The sequence below is a fragment of the Sminthopsis crassicaudata genome, chromosome 1 (genome assembly GCF_048593235.1).
Source record: "Sminthopsis crassicaudata isolate SCR6 chromosome 1, ASM4859323v1, whole genome shotgun sequence".
NCBI classification, from domain to species: Eukaryota; Metazoa; Chordata; class Mammalia; order Dasyuromorphia; family Dasyuridae; genus Sminthopsis; species Sminthopsis crassicaudata.
Window position 1 is genome coordinate 380,869,561 of NC_133617.1, and position 25,448 is coordinate 380,895,008.

General features: G+C 34.7%; 1 long non-coding RNA gene across 1 annotated transcript in view; it reads right to left on the minus strand.

Moving 5' to 3' along the window:
* Positions 1–2,095: 2,095 nt before the first annotated feature.
* LOC141549672 (uncharacterized) overlaps positions 2,096–25,448 on the minus strand; it is a 59,938-nt gene continuing 36,585 nt past the window's right edge. The window contains exons 2-5 of the long non-coding RNA XR_012484413.1: positions 22,819–22,923; positions 8,892–8,970; positions 6,197–6,259; positions 2,096–4,978 (exon numbers count right to left, since the gene is read on the minus strand). This is a non-coding gene — a long non-coding RNA (uncharacterized LOC141549672). The remainder of the gene's footprint in view (positions 4,979–6,196; positions 6,260–8,891; positions 8,971–22,818; positions 22,924–25,448) is intronic.

Genomic DNA, 25,448 nt, shown 5'->3' on the forward strand with positions numbered 1-25,448 from the left:
CTAAGCATAATCACTATAGTCTGATTCTTGTATATTTACTATCTTCTGTTATAAGTAATATATATATTACTTATAAGCATGCGTTAAGAAGTTGACTCAAGACAGAGGCTCACAGGTAGTAGCTTGGTTAGTGGTAAGAGCCCAGAGACCTAAGTTCAAGTTCTACCTCTATAAAATACAAGTTGTATGATGAAAGATAAGTCCCTTCACCTTGTTTTGTCTCAAAACTTCAGTTAACATTGCTTGTAGTACCTAATTCACGGTGGTTTTGTAAAAAAGGTATTTTGTACCTCTGAAAGTACTTATATAAATGAAAATTATTATTGTATTAAGAAAACAACATAAATGCATTATTCACTTTTTTTTTCTCCTCCTCTCTGTTTCTCTCTGTGTCTGTGTCTGTCTCTCCCTCTCTCCCTGTTTCCCCCCTCTCTATTTCCCTCTCACTCCTCTTTCCTCTCTCTCCTCCTCTGTCTCCCTTTCTCCCTTTCTCTCTCCCCCTCATTCCCTCCCTCCTTCCCTTTCATATGTGCCTCATCTTTATCAAAATGGAACATAAATAATCTAAGAGTTCCCTTTGCAAGCAAAGCATCATCACTAATAATGAGCTATGGGTAAAGCAATCCTGTCCCTTCCAAAGGACAAGCTATAGCTTTGCTTATGGCTGATTATTAGAGGATAAAATCAAAAGATTGATGCCCCCCAAAAAAGTCTAATTAGTGTTAGTCTATTGGAGAGGAAGCTGAGCATGCTGCTCCACCACTGCCAAATGAAATTAAGGCCCAATTATTGATAAATGAAGAGTGGTTTGTGCTGGAGTCTGGCCTGGAGTCGAGGAAATACATCTGTCATTTGGCCTGCACAGGAGTCATTCATGTGTGACATAGCATCCTGTGCATTTATCATGCATCTGTAGATTTTTGTTTTAATTCAGTTAGCTGTCTAACTAGATTCAGTGCTGGATGCCTCGTACAGAGTCAGGATTTGGACTGACAGATGCAATTCTAGTTTGAAATGGTGTGTGACATGACTAGCTAGCCTGCATATTAATTATTATTGAAACCATTATAGGCTGTGCTCATGCACTAATGGCCGATTGTGTTATCTGTTTTGTGGCTTCCACAGTTAACAATTGCCCAGTTGCTCTAGGGCAGGTAGGAGACAAACTGGATCAATGGACCATTGTTGCTCAGCGCATTTACTATTATGAGTAAATTAGAATGGAGCTGTTTGAAAGACCAAGATGAGAATGCCCCAGTCTTCCCATCATGCAAATTACAAATTCTCTAAATGAGATAAGTAGAGAAGAAACACTTTTCATACATCTTAAGATGGCAAAATAATTTATTAATTCAATTGTTAACACTCAATGAAAAACAAACATTTGTTAAAATGATAAAATTGTAACATCTTCACAATGGCTTTTTTCAATAATTCCAGTTCAGAGTAGGCAATCCTAAGAAAAACTTCTGTCTGCAGGCTTGTGGAAGTTTAATTTAAAGTTCATACAATTTCATCATCAGGATGTATGGGAAATTGAAATAACTGTCACCTTCAGACTGAAACTGCTAATGGAGTTTTTGTCCAAAGTTCTGAGAAAAGACTTTGAACACTAATGAAAACATCGGGGCAACTAGCATGGTTCAAATTTTCCTCCTATTTTTTCTTCCCCATGAATGCGCATTTCATTTATGCTGATCACAGATTTAATTTGTGTGTGTGTGTGTGTGTGTGTGTGTGTGTGTGTGTGTGTACCACTGATTGCATTTTCGCAAACTTCTGTGATACACATTTTAGTCTTGAATGTGTAAAGTAAAGTGATGTGAAAGAGTCATGAACTTTCCTGCCATCAGCATACCAAATTTCTGGAAAGAAAGAGAAGTACAGGATTGAAAATCCTGTGTGTTCCATCTTCAATATGACTAGAATTAGAAATTTTCATTTTCTAAAGAAATTTAAAAGTCAGAGATAGTTCCTTTGGAGTTGCTAATCACTTTAATAAGGCAAAATGTAAAATGGTTATAACATTGAAGATGACATCTTTTGTATTAAATACAATTCATTTTTGGTAACTTTAGTTAAACTGAATTTACCACTTTCCTGGATGCTTCTTATTTATTAAAGAACCCCCTTTTTGTATTAGTGGTTAACAAAAGCTTGTACTTTCCTAAACAATTAAAATATGCACCTCAGAATTAATGCTTTTGTGCTTATTAAGGTTTTTAAAAATATTATTTATTTAAAAGGAGGTTTGTAAAGGGAAGCTGCAGTCTTCTATTAAAAATGGAGTCATTTGATGATGGTATTGGGTTATGAGATTTTAGTTGTTCAAGATCATTTTGAATAAAAGAGCAAATTAGAAGGTAAAAAGAATCTCAGCACAAATAGATCTTAAAACATCAACAGTCATAATATTCAGGAAATATAAGTGAATTTTGACTTTACAGTTTGGAAGCTATTATCATTTTTTGTGTGTGATTAGCTGCTCCAATTTACAGTGTTTGCCTCACTGCTTTATTTCTCTCAAAAGGTTTTTTTATAAGACTCCTAAAACTTAATTATGGCTTATGCAAATATCATTTGAGGGAAAAGAGGGTAATATTTAATCTTTAAAAGGCATTGTTAGGTTAAATGCTAGGAAAGTAGTTGTATGTATTAAATGGTGTTAAGAGGAACAAATGGTCTGAGGGAGGGGAAGCTTCCTTTCTAAGGGGCTGCTAATAACTTTCTTAAAACCACTCCTCTGGGGATAATGTTTTCCATACTTTCTATCAAAGGTGAATGTCTTAGTTGAAGAAAACATCCACTTTGCTACTTCTGCGTTATATAAAGATCAGAAGCAAAGCACTGTTCACAAAACATTGGGATAAACCTTATCAAATGATAGAAAAGCTGACAAAAGCATGAAAAGTGGTCAGTCAGCCAATGGCTTCAAATGTTATGTCTGAAATAATACACCAACTTTTCTTTTTTTCCCTTTTTATTGAAATGACTTTTTAAACTTTCTTTACTGGAAGTTTGGGAGATACCACATTCTCCAAATAAATTTAATTAAATACAATATTTGTTTTGTTACTTTAAAAGAATTTACTAAGCACTATGTGTGCTTATGTGTGAGACACCATGCTTAAGAATTTAGTTAAGAGGTACTAACTGTTAAATATTATGGTAGGAATTAGATGAACAAAGACAGAAATTAAATGGCCTTAATCTCCAAGGAGCTTACATTTCACTGAAAGGGAAACAATGCATATATAATTAAATAAATACAAAATACACACATGCTAAAAGATAAAGACTGGACCTGGCATATCATAACTACAGGGAATTCTCATCTTTTTATTGATGCGAGTCAGTACCTTCTCTGCAATTTATAATTTTAAAGAGTTGTCTGAGAACATACAGAGGTCAAGGATCTTGCCCAGCATCATAGAGCCCACATATATCCATGTCTTCCTGGATTCAATGTCCTCTCTCTCATTATATTAGGATAACTCTCTGTAACAGTTAAATTCAAATAGCTTGATTGGTGGAAGGAAGACACTGCAGGGAAGCCTATAGAAGGTTTAGTAAATTTGCTATCACAGACTCTTAACAGGAAAACAAAATTGAATTTATCAAAATTTATCAAAAAACAAAAGTTAGAGAGCAAAGTTAGATGTAAAATGGATAGTTTTGATTACATTAAATTAAAAAGGTTTCCCATAAATAAATGTAGGCAAGATCAGAAGAAAAACAGAAAATAGGAGAAAAAAATGTAAAAAACTTATCATATAAAAGTTTCATATCTAAAATATATGAAGAACTTGATCAAATTGATAAAAATAGAAGTCATTTCCAGCTGGTAAGTGTTCAAAGTATATGAACAAGCAATTTTCCATGCAGTATGAAAAAAATGCTCTCATTCTTGATTGGAATTAAAATAAATTTGAAATACTCAGAGAAAGTAAATTTTTTTCAACATTTAGCATGAAAGGAGTCCATTGGGGTGGGAAGGTATTGTTTATAAAGAAATCTGAGAGTGGAAGCATACTCTCCTAATGGAGATTCACTCTCCTAATGCAGATTAGCAATTCAGTGATATCTTTTTGTCTTAAATAGTCAAGGAGGTGGGAAGGCAAAGGGTTTAAGTTACTTGCTTTTTGGACCTACTCCTAATATGTATCAGAGATAGGCTCTGAACTAGTCTTCCCTATCTCAAAGTTGAAAATCTAGACTTTATAAAATTTTCTCTAAATTGCAAGAATACAATATGGAATATTTAATATTATGACTGTATAATATGCAATACCTGAGAAAAATATTAAAGATTTTTTGGGGAATTTGGTGATAGAGGGAGAAGAGGCCTTATTATAAGGTCTTTTCAAAACAAAGAATAAAAGAAGCTTCCACCTCATGATAAAAATCTTAGGAAAGACAGATTCAAAACACTTAATAAAATTTTTTCTTTGATTACGTTTGCAGCCTTAGTTTGAAATTATTATTATTATTAAATATGTCTGCTTAGATAAGTATTTCTATTTGGTGGTATGGAAGTGTTCAGCTCTATATGGGTACTGTTGGCTTTGAGCTTACTATAACATGTACAAAATTATTCATTTGTAGAGGATAAATCACTTTGTAAAGGCAAATTAAAATTGTCATCTTGGTTGGTTACTAGTATAATATCTTCTCCTTGAGATCAGGAACTATCTTCATTTGGATCTTGGAATCCCCAGTACTTATTGTATAGCAAGCACCTAATAAATCCATGATATACTGAAGTGGTTTGGGCTGCCTGCATAGCCTACATAAGAGCAAGACAGTCTGGATGTACTTTGTGAATGAACCAACCAAAGATATGTACTGGATCCAAATCAGTCCTTTGTTCTTAGTTCTTCCAAGGCAGTGTGCACCAAGTTTATGTGAAGTGCATTCTTTAGGACATGTAGACTAGGGGGTTAGCCAGCCTCTTCCATTCTACTTCTTTTACTTCTGCCTGGGGAAATGAGGCAATACTTCAGTTTTTGGACCAAAACACAAACATAACTATGATTTTATTGCCTGCTCATATCAAATGAAGATAATTTATTTAAGATGTATTTTTAAAATCACAATATTTGCACAATATGGAACTGAATGGAACTCTAAACTTGTGTTGACTTTCACTTTTCCACCTGCACTGTGACCTGTAACTTCCAATTTTATAATGAGAAAAGGATTTTCCCCTGCCAGAAACTATTTTTTGTTTACCAAAGAATATGCAAAATAGCACCAGGTGAAGAATGACTTTTTCACCCTGTCTTGAAACCATCACAAAGAAGCAAATTTTGCTGCTTTTACTTCGTGTGTGAATTTTTTTCCACACAGCTCTATTCATTGCATCAAACAATGGGGCCAGTGTTGCCCAGCAAAGAATGGAACTATTCACATATCCTGTGCCCTGCACAGTGCCTACCCTTGTTAGTCTTGGCTGTCCTTCTGCGGGGATGAAAGTTGGGTACATGTTGGTGCATGTGGCAGAGTAGACTAGCAAATTCTGGACAAAAGATTCCAGATAAGCTGACCCATATCAACTCCTAAAGAAATTGCTTGTTTGCTTGAGTTTGTGTTCAGAATAGGGTCCTGAATTTCAGGAACATGAGATGGTATCAACTGCAGTGTGAGGACAGGTGATGAGCTCCTACTTTTAAGTAATCTTCACCCTATTGGGCCTAACTTCCTGAATATGTCAGGAGATATAATGAAAGCCTGAGACTAGAGCTTACCCTGATCTTGTGTGCAACCTCTCGATGAAATTAAGAGGATCTGAAAACAAAAGAGGCAACTCTGTAGTCATGTGGGTAGAAAATACATTCAAGTACTGTGCTCATACTACAGAAGCATTAAAATGCTTTCCAAAGGGAAGAAAATGTATTTTGGTAAGAACAGCTCCATCTATCTCACAGACAAAACCAGCATCTTATTATTTTCATATGACATTATCCTGGAAAGAAAATTTCTACAAATATATTATTTGGGAGTGTCACACATTATCTTTACCATTTCCTCTTATGTTTCAGCATCTTAAATGTGCAGCTTATCAGCTACTATTTAAACCCAAACTTTTCTTTTAACAAATGAGATAGAAGGAGAGGATTAACTTGTTATCTACCATATTTAGAATATCCAATACTGGCTTCCATCATTCCAAACTTCTCCCTGCCATTGAACCCACCTTTTAAACTACTGACATTTTCTTGGTGATACTGTTGAGCTGCAAATCATGATACATCAAGACCTAAGAAGAAAGAAAAATACAGTTGAGTCAAAGGGTAATGTAGAGATGGATGAGAAGGCATGGGGAAATTATGATATTTGTCAGTGGATAAGAGTTCCTGAACTAAAGAGTTTGTGAGTCATTGAAATGTCAAAGAAACAAACATGGCCAAATCATGCCAAACCTGAATGGCTGACAAAGGGAAATAAATAGCAAATTCATGTCATGTCTATATGATTTAAGGAAAATTGACTATATCATTGAAGCATTAGAGACCGAGGAAGAGATATGTCATAAGTATGTGATTAGTTTGTATTTTTAGTTGGAGCTGTGTTTTCAATATAGGGAGCAACTTGTGAGAAATCCTCACTACCAATGTAGATTGCAAAGCATTGCCTGCTTTGCAAGGCATTTTAAGCAAGTTAGGGAGCCATCTGCAACACCAAAAAGTTAAATAATTTGCCCAGCATCACTCAGTCAGTGCATAGTAAAAACAGGGCTTGAAGCTAGGTCTTCTTACTAATCTGGGCCTAGCCTTTTATTCATTCTATGGATCTTTTCCTCTGCCACTAAATACTTAAATTAGAACCCTATCAGTTCTATCACAAAGTAATTTATGCAATGTAGCTAACTAAACCAGATAATTCAATAACACTTTCTCTCCTTCCTCACTGCCTTTTGATGAAAATATGCCTCTTATATTATTCTAGATCATTCAAACCAAAGTAAACTCTTTTTGAATTGCTTAATGATTCAAATATTTTTCTCATCCTGGTATACTAATTGTAATACTACAAGCTCAAAAATGGATAATTTTAAAGAGTCCTTTGTGTGCTCTCTTTTAAGCATGTCTCCTTTAGCTACTCTAAATCTTTGCTAGGCCATCATGGATCAGTTCTCAGGCAACTTATTCCATTTAACAAACTTTATTAAGCATTTATCACATGCAAGGTACAGTGCTAAGTGCTTGAAATGCAAAAACAATAATACAACAATCTATGTTCTCAAGATTATATCCTACTGGGAAAATACAATGAGTACATAAATAACTAAGTGCATGATGATTTCAGGAAGAAAAAGTATTGGCAGCTGAGGAGATTAGAAAAGTTGTTATATAGATGTTGACACCTGAGAGACAGAAGATAGAGTTTCTGAGATGTGGTAAAGGAGAAAGGAGTACATTCTAGGTACTGGGGAAAGCTTAGATCCTAGCAAAGGGCAGGAGATGAAATGTTGGATGTATCAGCCATAGGTCTATCTAATAGTGAAAAATATCTCAGGAGTTTTTGTGAATATAACTCTGGCTTTTCACTTAAGTACCTGATAGAACTACTCGTGAAAGAAAACAGTAGATGATAGAGGATCCTTGGCAATTATGTAATCCAACAGCTCTCCTCCAGGGCATTACTCCAAAACTATGAATATTTTGTTGACTGTCCTTATCATGTGATAAATAGAAAAAATATATTAATGACTTAGATACGTTATAGCATCCATCTCTCTTTTTATAAAAAGCAAATCATTCCTAAGCAGAGCTGAATGCTAGTTGCTTGACAGTAAGGGTAGATTAGGAGGTGTGTACAAAGTGGGAAAGGTAGGAGAAGATACTATATAAAATGTGGGGTACCTTGTCTAATTATCTCTTTGCTCTTGTTTTTCTATTCAAGGCCCAAATATTAAGAATAAATCTGATTTTACTGATTCCTCAACTATTTATGAGAATATTTTGCTCACTTTAGGTTTGTTAAAAATAGTATCAGTCATTAGAATCCATGAATCTTGTTGGGTAGCAGTAGGTAATAAAGGGCCAAGAGATTGGAATAAAGGCATAAATTAAGCTAGGATGGCAACTAATTCAATATCCTAATTGTATATTGCATTAGTTTCCATATTAGGTCTCTTCTAGTTCTAAAAATATTTTGCTGAATGTAATCCAAGTTGAACCTTAACTTTTATTAGGTTTTTGACTATTTCTTGATTGGGAAAAACTAAAGTCTTAATGTAGATATTGAAACAGCATTTTTTCCCTTTTAATTCTCCAAGCTTCCCCCCACCCAAAGCTTCTAACCTACATTTTTCTTTTCTAATATAGCTATTTGTGATACCTTGCTAAATCTATTCTGTTCACAGTATGGGGACTAAGAGCATTCTGCCAAATCCATCTATCTCCAGTAAGCTTATAGGTGGCTTAACTCTCATAAGTCAAAGAATAAAGATGTTAGTGAATAAAATTAAAACTAATTGAATAAAAATGTAATTAACTTTTAAAAGTCCAAATGCCTATACATTTATCACTTCATTGACATATCATTTATTCTTTATAGGTTTGAATTGCTTATCTTTAAGATGAAGGGATTGGACTAGACATCCTAAATTTCCTTCCATCTCTAAACCTCCATTCTATTTTGTTTTGCAACCAATGAACTCATCTATCCCAAGGAGTCATCTGGTAAGGCTTGAAGTGTTCAGGGAGAATTAACACCTCTTGTATGAAAGCTTGCTGAGCTTTTTCAGAGCTGCTCCATTCCTGGTGTCTACCTTGCACCCAATTCTCATTCTGTGGCTTTAGGAAGCTATAGCATTCACAGCAGCCACATTCTGGTAAAGCTGTTTGAGCAGATGGGCTAAAGCAAGTTAAGGATAACCAACAGACCTTACACCAATCAGTGAACTTAGGGAGATGTCTTCCTTTCGCAGAATAAGCAGATTTTGTTCCAATGGCCATGGAGAAGCTGAAATAGATGTTGTAGATCATCCTGAGATTGATTAGACATAAAAGACATCAAGGTCATTCACTGTCACTTATGCTATCACCAGTCCTGATTTGCCTTGCCACTGGATTTTTGTTGACTCTGAGAGTGAATCTGATGACTTGTGTAAATCTGCCTCACTCAAATCTAATTCATATATAAGTCAAAATATCATCCTGTGATATTATTGATCCTCTTTGGAAAACAAAGGACAAACAGCAATAATAGTCATGTGGTATTGGGCAAGTCATATAATCACTGTTTTCTTATTTGTAAAAAAAGGAGATTAAACCAAAATGTCTTTGAGCCCCATTCCAGCTCCAGCATTCTCCCATGCAAATATTGTACATAGATAAAACTGCTACTCTGACCTTGTCTTGACTTCTGCCTGTGAAGGAATTAGTATTGTTCTGTGATAAGAGTGTCATAGAAGCAGTTAAGTGCTATCATAGTGCACAAAGTGCCAGGCCTGTACTCAAGAAGACTCATTTTCCTGAATTCAAATGTGGCCTTAAGCACTTACTAACTGTGTGATCCTGGACAAGTCACTTAATCCTATTTGCCTCAGTTTCCTCATTAGTAAAATGAGCTAGAGAACCAAACCACTCCAGTAATTCTGCCAAGGAAATCCCAAATGGGGTCATAGGGAATCAGACACTACTGAAAAATGACTAAATAACAGTAGCAATGGTGCCACAGAAGAGAAAGCTGGTTGAAAGTTAATATGGCATTGGTGGTGGTAATATTCTTTCACCAAAGCAGAAAAGCATACAGTGGTAGCAACATTTAATGTGAGAGTTAGGAGTGGTCACTTTTTGGAACTAGAAGAAAAGAATCAAAACAGCAAAATAAAAAAAAGACCTCAAATCAAAGGGACCCACTTGCTCTGCAAGGTGCCACCTCAGATCCTACCTTCTTCAAAGCTGAGAAGTCCCAGAGTAAGACAAAACAAGCCGAGTTGTTGAAGTTTCAGACCCTTTACCCTTACTTCCAATTTGAATACTTCCTGGCAATATTAAGAAATCTGGATTTTGCAGGTTTGTTTTCCCTCTTCATCATCCCTTATAAGTAACAGAGAATGATGTCTTGTCATTCTGATGTCTTACTCCACTCATATGGCAGAAACCAACCAGGTGAGTCGTCATAATTTAGAGGAGGCTTGGATATAAATACACTTTGGAGAGCTTTCTTTATAACAGATGGAGAGTACCACCTTTTGATTGGAGTGATTTGGGACTTAAATGCCGTGCCAAACTATATGAACAGCTCACGATATCAGGCTACAAAAGAGATTACATTAAATATGAATATGTACATGGTTTCTTTTTTCCTCTTAGTTAAGTAGGACTTTACTAAATGGATCAATGGCCTTGTATATTCCTTTTCATTTAAAACCAGAAGTGGACATACAGCTAAAATTTAGTATACTTCTTACCCCACATTATTTCCAAGCCTCGCTCATAAAAATAGATTTACCTGTGTAGAGTTAAAGCTTTTCATTCATTATACATTCCAAGAATGTGATAATATTCCCTGTATCATCCTTAAGTTTTTCATTCAGCCAAATTACTTCACAAAAACAGTTCTCCTCAGTTTCTGTAATTCTCCCTAGGCAGTCACAAATATACTGAATTTAACTAATCACCATAAAACTGGGACTAGGGGTTGGGGACCCCTAGTATGACTTTGTGGTTATGAAGTTGCCTTTGCAAATAGAAAATTTCCTTTGCAGTTAATTCTGTGCTTCATCTTAAACAGGGCCAATCTGTCTTGTTTTTACTCAATTTTCTTATCTTAATTGCTAATTGGAATCCTCTGCACAGTGTTAAGCATAATTCATTAAAAGGGCTACTAATGGTTCTTATCACTTAACCACTAGCCATTTTCTTCTTCTCAATGGTCTTTCCACTCACCTTGGGGGCTACATGGAATACATTCAAACTTTATATTGGATCAATTGGTCTAAAACAATTTGCTACAGAGCAAAAATTTGATCTGAGACAAATCCACTTTGTTCAGGATATAGATAGGAGAGCTACTAGAGTGCTTCTGTTGAACCTAGTAGAAGTCAGTGTAGCCCATAACATGATCTTATCGAAAATACCCAAGTATGGATAGATTGAGGATTTAGTACTCTAGAAAATGTAAAACAATCAACACTCCTATCCAAACAAAAATGCTTGCTCACTTTCCTTTGAACATTTCCTTCACTTGTCAAGGTCCCTGACCTTTTATCGGGCTCTTCTTGGGATACTCTCACAAACATCTCTGACTCACCTCATCCTTCAAGATTTAGCTGCATTTCAAAGATAGCCTTTTCTGGTACCACTGATGTCACCTTCAGGGAAGCAAGCAAGCGACACACATTTATTAAGCATCTCCTATGTGCCACAGTCTCTATCTTGGAAAGAAAAAGTACAAATCTGTTGACTATTACTAAAGTTTACTTCTTTCAGTCACCTCTTGACACTTCATTCACAGGTTCATAAATTAAGTGCTAGAATGGACTACAGAGGCTACTTTATCCAACCCCCTTATCTGAAAGATGATTATACTAGGGCACAGAGAGGTTAAGTGAATATCAAAGACAGAGTTTAAACTCAAATCACCTGATTCTAGCTCCAGTATATTTTCTTTTATGAAATTCTGCTTCTGTAACAGTTCTGTGAATCAGTCACAAATGAGGCTTCAAATATTTTCTACACATATTAAAGTTTGCCATATTTTTCATTCTTTCCAATATCCCTATATCCTGTTTGTATTCTTTCAACAGCTAGGTCAAAGAATAATAACGTTCGTATTATAATCTCTTACATTTGAAAAGGGATTTTAAATTTTATAAAAACATGTTCATAGCCATTTTTGCATTTGAGGCTCATAAAAGGTGATTCCAATTTACCAGATAAGGAAACTGACAACTTAGAGAGATAAAGTGATTTGTCCAGAATCACACAGGAAATTAATGGCAGGACTAAAACCAGAATCAAGCCTTCTGACTACTAATGTAGCATTCATACTCTTTCGCCATACTGTTTTCAAGGGAAGGTAGATGGATTGAGGGGAGTAACACAGTTGGATCTCCCTAGACAGCCCTTGAACACTGGCTTAGTGGTTGGTAGGATAGATGATGAGTAGGCTCTCTTCAAGTTCTAAAGCTTATGTTTTTAGAACTTTTTTCAGTGCTGGGCAAAAAACAAGCAATGATTTGCAGATTCTGTAAAATCTTTCTAAGCCACACTTGAAGAGAGATGTGAAGTATTAAAGACAATGAGATACTTCCCTCTTCTCTACTTCCTTTCTTTTTTCCTTGAAGTGGCATCATACATGAAGATTAAAAAATACAATTTTCTTTTTGTACAAACTTTGAACCCAAGTTAATCCAAATGTTATTCCAAAAAAAAAGAAGTAAAATTTTCTCATTCATATATTATCTTTAAAATATTGTACTCAATTATTATTATATTTTTAATTTCATGAATAAAAAAAATTTGTAGAAATTTGTTTTCTCTCTTGTTCTAAGTATATTTGTTATATTTTTCTTTTGTTTCTTGGCCTACAAAGTCTAAAATATTTACCTTGTGGCCCTTTACAAAAACATTGTTTCAATCTTTAATTTATTGCATATCACCTACCAAGATGGGGTATATCAAGATTAAAAGATCCTTGCATTTGCAAGACTTCTGCTTGGTTGAAAAATTAGAAAAAATAAGTTTTGGCTATACTATTTATTTTCTTGATCTTTCTGAAGAGGGTTACTTATGAATGGATTGGAAATCCTGAGCAATATAATTCAATTCACATACAGTTTGGCAAATAGTAGATTCTCAATAAATATTTGATTTTCCATACTCCTCACAAAAATCTTTCTAGACCTGACTATAGAAATATTAGAGCCTGATAGGTCTTAGAATAATATGAAATTATTTGACCAGGGTGTCAAGATAGGAAAGGGAACATATCATAGTCAGTGAAAGTATAATAGTCTTCAAAAGAAATGAAGGGAATAGAGGGCATAGTGAAGATGAAAACAATGACAATGATATTCCACCATTTGCTACTATTGCCTACTGCAACTGGCCTGGTTATACATTGGTTTCAAGTCCAGAAAAAAAATTGAGGTAGGGAGGGAGGAATAAAAAAACCAAAATCTCTATTGAGAAGCTACTATATGACAAACTCTGCATGTGGTAGTTTACACATCTCAGGATTCCCATTCCAATTCATAAGTAGTCCATTTTGGAAATACCAGGAAAGGCTAAATATTGTTGCAGAAACTCTTTGCTCTAATTTTTCAGCAAAACAGAAGTCTTGTGAGACTTCTCATATATGTCTGATATAAGTGCATCTGATATATGTATGTATATGTGTACATATATAAATGTAATATTATAGTATCGTTTATATAACATTGCATGTTGTATATATATAATGTATATATGTACATATATACATATATATGCATATAGCATTTCTCCTTTTTTTAATCATCCATCAGCTACTTTTCTAGCACAGACTTTCTGCATCTCTCATATGGATTAATGTAATAGTGTTTTAATTGTCTGTCTGCTTCATGTCTTTCTTTACTCCAATTCATCTTTTACTCAGCTACTAAATTGATTTTTCCCACCATCTTTTTCCCAATAAAATCTAAAGTCTCACTTCCAGGATGAAAAATAAAGTCTTCTATTCAGCATCTTAACAATTCATCATCTGACCCTTTTCTGCCTTCCTAGCCTTCTAATAATGTTTTATTCCTACCCATATACTCTACAATCTACACTGGCCTCCTTGTTTCTTGGACAAGAAATTGTAACTACTGACTCCATCTGGAGCTTTGCATCAACTGTCTCCCTTGCTGTAATGTTCTCTCTTCTCACCTTTCTCTCTGATTCTCTTTGGTGTTTTTTAAGACTCAGCTAAAATCCTATTTTATGTTTGAGTTTTTTTTTTCAATCTTTGTCCTTTAGTTATTCTCTGCATTAGTGAAGGCAAAGCAATTGCTTGGAAAGGAGCTCTTGAGTTGCAATCTCATCTATCATTAGCTTATAGTAAAATTTAAACTACTTAATTTATTTTCATTTCCATTTTTTTTCACTCATGCATGAGAGTGAAAACACTAATCACTCAGCCTTTTCATTAGACCATGCAGAATGAAGTGGATTGGGAATCATAACACTTGATTTTTTTCTGGGTTTTCAAGTGACCTTGGGTAAATCATCAATCTTCCCTATGCCTCAGTTTCCCCATATTTAAAATAAAAAGGCAAAAGGAGATTTTACTCCCTTATAACTCTTAGATTCTGATGGTTATGATGCATAGTAAATAGAGATTTTGTTTTCAAATATTATGTGCTATAAAGATAGTTTTAAAAAGTGAAAGGGGGCAGCTAATTGCTGTAGTGGATAGAGCACCAGCCCTGAAGTCAAGAGGACCTGAATTCAAATCTGGCATCAAATATTTAACACTTCTTGGTTTTATGACCTCAGGCAAGTCACTTAATCCCAATTGCATCAGCTAAAAATAAAAATAAAAATAAAGTGAAAGAGAAGATTCTGGAAAGATAGCAGAAGAGGTAAAAAAAAAAAGTCCAAACTCTCCAGATTTCCCCCACAAACAAGTTGAATTTGTACTTTAGGGCAAATGTGAGGGGTTAAAAATAAGTTGGGGCAGAACAGTGATCCTCTTGAGACAATCAAAAATGATCCAAAAAAAGATACTAGGATGGCGGTTTGGTCCCTGTGAAGTATAAACATCTCCAGGTTAGTTCCATTGAAATAACAAGCAGAAGGAAACAACCTCAGCCTCAGACTCAGAAATTTTCATCTCCTGGACAGTGTGGGGAAATCTGAAGTAACCTCTGCTTATAAGGAATCCCAGGTCTAGTTGTGCTGTTGAGAAAGAATCAAAAAGCACACTCTCCCTGAGTGCAGATGCAATGGGACAAGAACTCTGTTGGCTGTGAGCACTTACAGGAAGATGGAATTCGTAGTTTTTGGTCCTAGGACAGAGAGAAGAACTGAAAAGACTTGAGGCCAGAGGTACATTCCCCCAGACACTAAGACTAAAGGTGATAATACCAAGGATCCAACCATATGGAAATAGGGAAGACCAGAATTCATCTTCAGAGATACCGGAATTTTTAAAAAAGAGAACAATCCAAAAGAAAAGAAAAGATTATGTAAAGAAAGCCAACCAAATAGAAAAGGTGATCCAGAATCTTAAGGAAGGAAAGGATTCCTTGAAAATTAGAATTAGGAAAATCTGAATGGGAAAAAAGGATATTCAATTAATTGCTAGACTGTCAGGATTTTGTGGCAAAAAGACCTGAACTTGATTTTAAAAAATCTGACATATAAGATCCAGGAGAAATATAAACTAAACATCAAAGACTAAATTCAAAAGACTCAATAAGGACAAACTGTTTTATATGTGGAGATATCAGCCATATATTTAAGATTGTCATTAGTAATTTGATAGTTCAAAAGAAAGTTTAGGAGAGAATTGAGTATGATGGGATTCTAAAAAGCAAACTATGTTGGAAAAGGTAAAATAGTAATTAGCTTATAAGAATGAAGTATGAGAGCAAGACCTGACACAGAGGAATTAGAAGGGGGAGGAGAGTTGGTAGTGCTAGAATTTTATTCTCATTGGGAATGGATTAAAAACGGGAAAACATATCTAGAAGGGTATAAAAGTCTTTTAAATAAGAAGAGAAGAGAGTAGGATGAAGGGGGAATAAAGAAGGGTCTATAGATTAATGGGAATGGGGTAAAGTATATGGAATAAAGGGAATGGGATACAGAGAGAAGAAAAGGGTATGGAGAGATGATAAAGCAGAGATTCTTGGAGGTGACGTACATTAAGTAATAGCAAGGCAAGGTAGAAGTAAAGAAGAAGAATGAGCAGGGATAGAAAATAAGAGATACAAACATAATAACAATGATCAGAAGTAGAGTTTAATGGGAAAAAAGCAGGGGTAATAGTCATTGATTTCAGACCAAATTAAAGCTAAAATAGATTTAATCAAAAGAAAAAAAATAGAGAAACCATACTAGAGGTCAGCCATATAAATCAATAGTATTGTGACCTATTTAAAATAAGTAATATAAGATTGGGATGGTACTGTGGAATAGTAAATGATGAGTTCGTGGATATAGAAAAACATGAAAAGATTTGGACTTATGATGGATGATGATATCCATCTTCAGAAAAACAGAGGACAAAGAAGCAAAATTCAACTTTATGTATTAATGAATATATACATATGTATATGTATATCTAGATATATGTTGTGTATATTAAGTATATATTTGATTATAGATATCTATGTGAAAATATATATACATATACATGTTATATATAAATGTGTGTATTATGTATATGTGTATGTATGTATATGTGTATATACATATATGTGTGTGTGTGTGAATGCAATATATCCACTTCTTAGGGGAAGGAAGATAAGGAAAGAGGAAAATAGAATAAAGTAAAAAGTGTACAGAAAAAAAGAGCCCTCTGGCACTCATCTCTTATTCTCCAAATTTAACTGAATGTTTCTGTCTGCCTGTGTTCTCAATGTCAGATTTGCTGTGAAGAAATGTCTAAATATCATAATTAAGAGAATTTAGTGCAAATGTAATCTTAGTGTACAAATTAAGAATGAAACTGTTGTCTGGAAAAAATGCAGACAAAAACTTTTAATTAATTAAAAGAATTGTTAAAATGGTCACATTACATGTTTATATACTTTGTAGATAATTAATCATATCATAGAATCACAGAATACTAGAGTTAGATGAGACTTCAGATACCACTTAATCCCAGCCTCCCACTTTACAGATGTGCAAACAAACTCAAAAGGAAGGCATGACCTGTTTGACCTTTCAAAACTATTTTCTTCAACTTGCCTGTGTTGACAAGGACTCAGAGAAGAGATCTCAGATTTCACAGAAATATTACTTGACATTCAACTGTGTTTCAATATAAAAAAAGTTTCCCTTTTGAATGTCTACGGATATATTTTTAAAAAGGTAGACAGGTGTATTAAAATATACTTTTCTGAAGCATCTAATCTGTCAAAAACCCACCAAATTTGCAAAGATAATATAATTCAGTTGGACTTTAATGAACATTTTGAAATGTATTCATGATTATTGTTATTATTAGGTACCAAACTCTACTACTTTGGCTAGTATATATAGGAAATTAAAAGTGTAAGTTAAGCCAAACCAAATGCATAAGTACAATTTTATGCAGAAGAAATATATTAGGAATTATATATAGATAAACTTGAGGATTTTTTAAAATTCAAAATTTTGTCCTTAAAATATTTGAGAACCAAACTTCAACTATTACTTTTTTTTTCTTCAGTCAGTTGTCTCCCTTTGAGGAAATAAAAGAAGTTGATACTAAGTTATTGGGACATCTGGAGACTCTATAAACTTAAGAATGAAAAGATTTTAGAAACATTATTAGGAAAAAAAACTCTTCTGAGTTTCTGGGAGAAGATATACCTTGTCAACTCCAAAGTGGAAAGGTACCATGGATTCAAGAGACTATTTCTCCCATTAAAATGAAAGCTTCTCTCTAGTAGAAATTGCTTCATTCTTCATATAAGTATCTGAAGGATCAACAGAACATAACAAAAAAGCTCTTAATAATTATTTATTGATTTATTGATTGACTGCTCCTTACTTAGGAGACAAGCATTTATTGACATCCTCTAAGGACAAAGATTGTATAAGGTGTTATTGTGGGATATCCCCCAAATTAAACACAAGTCCCTGGATGTAGGTTGCTTTTAAGATATAGAATTCATAAACAAAACAGCTTGGGAGTAAACATTAGTGACATATTAGTAAGTCAGAACAAATATGTATTGCTTAAGTACATAACTAGTCAGGGATGGGCATACAAAGTAAGAATCTTTAGAATGTGATAGGGTTAATCATAAAAGGCCTAAAGGGGAGACATTTGAAGCTGGACTTGAAGGAATAGGGATGAATAGAGAGAAAGAAAGTGATCATTCCAACTGGAATAGGGATTACAGGAGAAGGTGACATTCCTCAATTTACATGTAAGAATGGCATATAGCTTACTTTGCAATGGAGGAAATGCTCGGCACCTACTTAGTGAATGCTTGTTTGTTATTGATTGGTTTTTATATCCTGCATTTACTTATCTTGAGCACATAAAAGTCAATTGATTTATTGAACAAAAGAATTGCCCTACATGTCCAGAATGGGAACTTCCTGAACCCACAGTAGAAGCATCTGGCTCAATATTTATCAGTGATTTGAATAATGGAATAGATATGATTCCTACATTTGTTTGTGTTTATAAGTTGGTTGGTCATGGAAAAAAAGCTGGAAGAGGAATATATTCAATATCTCTCCCTTTTTTCATCTTAGGGTCTTGAAGATCTGAATATGTCTTTATGGCACACAATACGTTTTCTCTTCTTTTATTCCACTAAAATCACATCTGCCAAGATTATAATGCTATAGCTGGAGAAAGTTATTTCATTCCAATCTTCTTCAATCTCTTTGCAATTATTGAAACAGTGAATCAACATATACTCTAGTATCCTTTCTGAGTTTGATTTCCATGTTTGCTTAATCCATCATTTCTACAACTATTCCAACAATGCTTCCTTCCACCGTGCCAGCTTAATCTACTTCCTATCCCTTCTATCTTTCAGGGCACTGCTACTTAATAATTCTGTATCGTTAGGGAAGCTTCTTTGCCACTCTCTGGATCTCTTTTTCTTCATTGTTTTTAAAAAAAGAACTGGCCTATATGATATGGAAGAAACTTTAGAGAAGTCCAAGTCCTTCATTTATTTTATTCCCCTCTATTTCTAAATTTTATCAACAATGTTTAATTGAAAACACTGTGCTAGACACGATGGAGAATATGTTTTAAAGTATATGACATGGTTGTTGATATTTCTACCACTGTAAGAGTTCTTTAAATGGGCCGGCGACAGGAGATTTGAGTGGCCTGGAAGTAATTTTCTGTGGCTAGGGACTACCCCATGGGTGGGATCCTTGTCATATCCAGATAGCTTCTTAATGGGAGATGGATCACTCTCTGATTGGCTGTGTGTGACCTCATAGACTCTTTTTAAGCCCACAGCAAGCAGCAGGTCTCTCTCTTTATCCTGGGGGTAGCTAAGCCAAGTTGATGGATAGCCAAGAAAAGTAAGGTAAGGAGCTTGATAGTGAGCTCACTATATATATATATATATATATATATATATATATATATATATATATATATATATTTACATATATATATATATGTGAATTTAATCAGTTGGAAAAATAACAAATGCTCATTGGTAGGCTAAGCTAATAAAAAATGACAATAGTGGCTAAATTAATCTACTTATTCAGTGCATTACTAATCAAACTCCTAAGAAATTGTTTTACAGAATTAGAAAAAAATAATAACAAAGTTCATCAGAAGAACAAAAGGTCTAGAATTTCAAGGGAATTAATTTAAAAATGCAAATGAAGATGACCTAGCTGTACCAGACCTAAAATTATATTATAAAGAAGTGGTCATCCAAACCACTTGGTATGGGCTAAGAAATAGAATAGTTGATCAGTTGAATAGGTTAGGTTCACAAAACACAATACTATATGTTTTATAGTTTTATGACTATAGTTTTATAAGCCCAAAGAGCCCAGTTTTGGGGATAAGAAATCACTATTTGACAAAAATTGCTGGGAAAATTTGAAGTTGGTATGGCAGAAACTAGGCATTGACTCACACCTAATACCCTATATCAAGATAAGGTCAAAAGGAACTCATGATTTAGACATAAAGAATGCTATTATAAAGTTCTCTATTTCCAGGCTTATAATGCATTACCCTTTCCCCACATTCTACATTTGCCTTTTCTCTACTACTCACATATGACACTCCATGTTTTTCCATATCTCCCCATGTCTTTGCCCTGGTCAAACCCTATCCCTGGAATGAATTCCCTTATCTCCACATCAAAAAAATTCATGATGAAATGTAAGCACAATCCCTTATGAAAAGTTTTTCTTTTCCTCATTCCCCACTCCCCAAATGCTGATGTTCTTTCTCCTTGCCACTTTGTTTTTATATTACATGTATTTATTTTGTAAATTTTTACTCAGCATATACGTATCAGTATGTATATGTCACTTTCCCAAGGCCTAAAGCTGCCTAAGAAAAGTGTGGTGGATCGAGTGCTGGATTTGGAATCAGAAGGACTTTTAATAAAATGTTGCTCTAGACACTAACTAGCAAGTTAATTTATCTAATTTAGAAGAGAAAGAAGAGAGAAAAAATGTATCCAATGAGTAAAATAGCTCATTATTTTGAATAAAGACCGGAAGGAATGACCAGTGTGGATGTGAAGAACACTAAGGAGATTGGCCTGAGAATTAGAATGTTCCCAGCTATTTAATTCCCACCTGTATATATGTAGTGGAGATAAATACAATAGTTGTTCTATAGTTACTGAATACTCATTCAATCCTCTTGAAGGTGGCATTTCAATCTCAACTCAAACTAAATATGGCGGAGACAGAGGTTTCTTTAAGATAAGATGGCAATTTGGATTTGAGGAAATTTGCTAGACAGACCAATGGCTCTTTTAGCTTTATGCTGTTTTTGAAACAGTTTTGGATATTACTAGTAAGGGAAGGTCTTCCTAACTTCTCATGAAACCAAGGTCAATTGCACAAGTTCTATAGATATTTTAATAATTTTGAGGAGGCAAAATATCACAGATTGGGAGAGGGATAGATATGGGGACGTTATCATAAAAGGATATATGGCAGTAGAATGTAGTAGAAGAATATGCTATATCTAGATGTAGAATATCTGAATACACATTGTGACCTGATTGACATTGTGCAAGTATCTTTACTTCTCTGAGTCCCAATTTTTTCATCTGTAAAAGGAGGCTTTTGGATTAGTTAACTTCTAAGGCTCTTGCCAGTTCTGCATCTTTACCATACTTTTAAATTACCTAATTTTATATCTTTCCAAGTTGTTTGTTCAGAACAATAGTTGTCCCATACATAATTGCAGACAAATAGTAATGAGCATGTAGTAACTAACCTGGAAACAAGTCTGTTTGTTTGTTTGTTATGGCATTAACGCCCTAACCACTCTGCCCAGCACTGGATTTGTAATGTGCAGTACTGGAGAACATCTTTCAAACAAGCATTTCTGTTTTCTTCCTAATAACCATATATGTGAAAAATAGGCAAATGTAAACAAAACAAAACAAAACAACAAAACAAACACCCTGGCATCACTTAATATATCTTTCCTTTTATGGTTCAGCTTCTTCACTCCCATTCACATTTCTTTCATGGCCAGATCTTAAGAGGAAAAAATTCAAGCGGGAAGCAATGTTTTATAATTGATTTATAAATTCCTAAAAAAGTGTCAAGTATAGTTTTGACATTGTTTCTTGTACACCATAAAAATAAAGGGACATGAAGAATCTTGGGAGCTTCAGCTCCATGCAGGTACTTTTACTTCACACTTTGGAGCTTCTCAGTTTATGGTGAAGCAGCCTCTAGTTGCTAGTCAGACAGCAACAGAAGTAGCAGCGCAGCAGCAGCACCGCTGGCTGCTGTAAAACTCGATTATTGATCATGTACTTACATGGTTGGCAGCTTTTTATGTAAGAGGAATAAATGATATAGTTGTTTCTATCCATTAAACTATAGTGTTATCCAGGGATTGAAAAACTGCCCCGAACATGACAATTATTTTTGGAGGTTCTGTAATGCTTAAATATAATTGCCTAGTAATCTGATATTTACTGTGCGACTGCAAAGTGGAATTACGTTTGTATTTGTACCTTGTAAAAAGAAAAAAGGCATTAAACATGTTTGATACTAAGCAGTCTTCCTTCATAGTCGAGAATTTCTTTTTCTCCACTCTCCTCCCTCTCCCCTATTCTCCTGTTACATCTGGAGATAGAACTTTTAGGCACCTCTTCCTCCCTTAAGGAACAGGGACAAATTGAAGCAAATCACTTTTCGCTTTTGCGGGATTTCCACACACCCCTCCCTTCTTTGCCTCCTCCTTCCCCCCCTGTAACTCTAAGAATTGACCTGTACTCGGTTAGGTGGAACTCAGTAATTTACTAGGACGCTGGTGGCCTCCAGGCTTCAAACTGCTAGCCAAAGAAAGGCAGTGAGGCCTCAAAAACACAAAAGAATTTGCATGATTAGTGGAGCTGCAAAGGCGGAGGGAACGTGCCTAGAGAGTAAACCGCCCAGGCTTGGGCAGAACCCAAAGCAGGTCAGTGGAGAGGTTCTTCTCGGCCCTGTCAGCAGCTGCTACCTCTGAAACTAAGAACACGAAACACCAAGCCCAAATCCACATCCACCTTCAACACTTCCTTCTACTTCGAAGGCTCAATCTTAATTCACTTCCATCTCAGTTCCTTTCAAATTGGACTTTCCGATTCATGATTACCCTGCCAGATTACTTTCTTTATCCTAATTCACAAAAAGAATTAGGTATCCCTACCCTAATTGTTATTTTTCTCTTTCTTTTCTTTCCTCTCCTTTTCTTTTTTCTTCCTGCCCTCCCTCTTTCCTTCCTTTCCTCCTTCCCTCCCTCCCCCCTCTCTCCCTCTCTCTTTTATCTTTTTTCTTCCTTCCTTCTTTCTCTCTCTCCTTCCTTCCTTCCTTCTTTCCTTCCTTTATGTAATATTTCCTTATCACAAAGGCTTATTTCCTTTTGTTTTCTTCCTTGTTTTATTCTTTCCTTTCTTTCCTTCTTTTCTATTTTCCTGCAAGATAGCAGGGACCAGATACTCACAACATGCCATTTAGCTCCTCCTCAGATTTCTTTCTACACAGGGTGATCAGGCTAATTATCTCTTCCTTTCCAACTTAGCTGTACTGCTTCAGACTTTCTCTGGTACTGGAAAAAAAAAAGAAAGAGAAGGAATAGAAGAAATGAAACTTAAAGGCTATTTAAAATTGATTTATAAATTTTATTTATGTGCTTCTAATATGGGTAAAAGAAGACATTTTTGAGGAAACTGGTGCAAATTCCTATGAATTTCACATAACCTTTATATTTCTGGTCTTCCTATGAGATGTGTCTTTTGAAGTGCCAGTAAAGACACCTAAAGGGAATAATATTTTGTCTGCCATAGGACAGGAAAACCAGATAATAACTTTTTTTTTCTGTCTGTTTCTCTTATTTCAACTCAGCGTATGAAAACACAGCCCAAAAAATAACCATAAATGTTAGTTTTTGTGATAAGGTAAAATGTTACATAAACATAATGTATTAATATTACTACTATTACTATTAATATAGTGGTGATCACTGCAACCTTCCCCTTTCATGTTTTTACAGTGTCTGAATTGGCCCCTAAATCCTTTGACAGGCTCTTCCTTCCTGCCAATATCAAATTGAAGCACTTATCTCCACCTTCCGGTCACTTTTATCTCTAAAATGCTGTCTGTGTCTGCCTCTTTTCAGAAGACAAGTCTTTACACCAAAATAAAGAATCAATTCAGTCTGTTAAATCAGAGGAGAGAAAAGCACAGTCGAATTTGTTATTTGAGGTCAGGTAGAGAAAATAAGTGATTAGCTGCCTGTGTTTTTTTTTTTTTTTTAAACTCAAAGTTGTTATGGCATCATATGGGCTTTAGTTAATTCTTTTTATTTGTTCATAGTCCCAGCTGTCTTTATTTACGATATTTGCCTAGCTCCATCTCTGTACCTTTTTTCAGGCTATCTATTAAACCCTGGTAATGTCCCTCATTTAAAAGAGAGTGGAACACAATCACATGCCTCATCCTCAGTCACTCTGTGAAGGTTTCTTACTGTAATTAATGACTGAAAGCTTTCATGTGAGAACAAAATGACAAGAGTAAAGCTTCAGAAGATTTTTTAAGGCCAGTAAATGACAATTGTATCTTAATTCTGAAGCTCTTCCACTTAATCTCCTAAAATTGTATGCCCTGTCGGATATTGACTTCTAATTTGAATTGTATTGCTGTTAAAGCCTGAGCTATGTTTGGAACTGTATTTAGTGTATTTGGTCAATCAACAATAATGACATTTTTGGACAGCATTCTCTTTCATTTTCTGTTTAGAAAAAGGAGTGGGCTTCTGGAGGGTAGGGAAGGAAAAAAGGAGGGAGCCTAAAGAGGAAGGGACAAGAAGCAGAATCCATCGCTGCCTTAAGGTCCTTGTGTTTGAGAATTGGTAAATTTCAACTACTATAGTGTATTATGACATAGATCAGCTGTTGTTTTCCAGCCTCAGAGGAAACCTTGAGGAATCTCATTCCTTCAATTGTATTAAATTATCTGCAAATGTTGTCCTTTCCACTCAAAGTACTTTCATCAGCACATTCAACGTTAGTTGTAAGAACAGCAAAATCTCTTTAAAGCTATTGTTTCTTTGGATGTTTGGTTTACCTTTGGGTTCCACAACAAAATAACTTAATAAATGAAGGGTGAGTGGAATTGTTACTATAGCAATCCCCATAGTAACATCAAAATGTCACCAACACTCATCCTCAGAGTACAGACTCTGTGAAGGCTTATTTGCAGTACTTTCTCCTTTCCCTCCTCCCCTCCCCACACTAGGTTTGGCTCTGATGATCAAATCTATCGAATCTAACCTATTTTCTTTATGTCTCAGAGTTAATATGGTGACAAAATAATAAAAGTCTTTTGTCCTTTGTATTCAAAACAAAAGAATCAAATGTGAATTTTCCACAAGGGTGAAAATATGCAAGAAAGTATGTTTCTTGAATTATTGTTTAATGTGTTCTGGAATTATTAGGTATATATATATATATTTCAATTTAGAAATTTTTATTGATTTGCATGTATATACTGCATTAGAAATTTCTACCAAAATTCCTATGCATATACATATTCATTAAATAGCTCTCTTTTCACAAGCAAAATCTGAGCCCTCCCCCCTTACTCTTTTTTTCTTTTTACAATTTTGTTTTATTTATTTTTTTATGTACAAGACATATGCATGGGTAATTTTTAAGCATTGACCCTTGCAAAACCTTCTGTTCCAACTTTTCCCCTCCTTCCCCCCACCCTCTCCCTTAGATGGTAGGTAAACCAATACATGTTAAATATGTTAAAGTATATGTTAAATACAATGTATGTACACATATTTATAGAGTTATCTTGCTGCACAAGAAAAATCGGATTTAGAAAGAAGGTAAAAATAACCTGAAAAGGAAAACAAAAATCCAAGTGGGCAATATCAGAAGGAGTGGAAATGCTATGTTGTAGTCCTCACTCATTTCCCTTAGTTCTCTCTCTGGGTGTAGCTGGTTCTCTTCATTACTGAATAATTGGAACAGATTGGTTCATCTCATTGTTGAAGAGAGCCACGTAGGTACATATTTTTTAAATAAAAATTCTAATTTATTAATTGTCTTTTTCCAGATTTCAGTA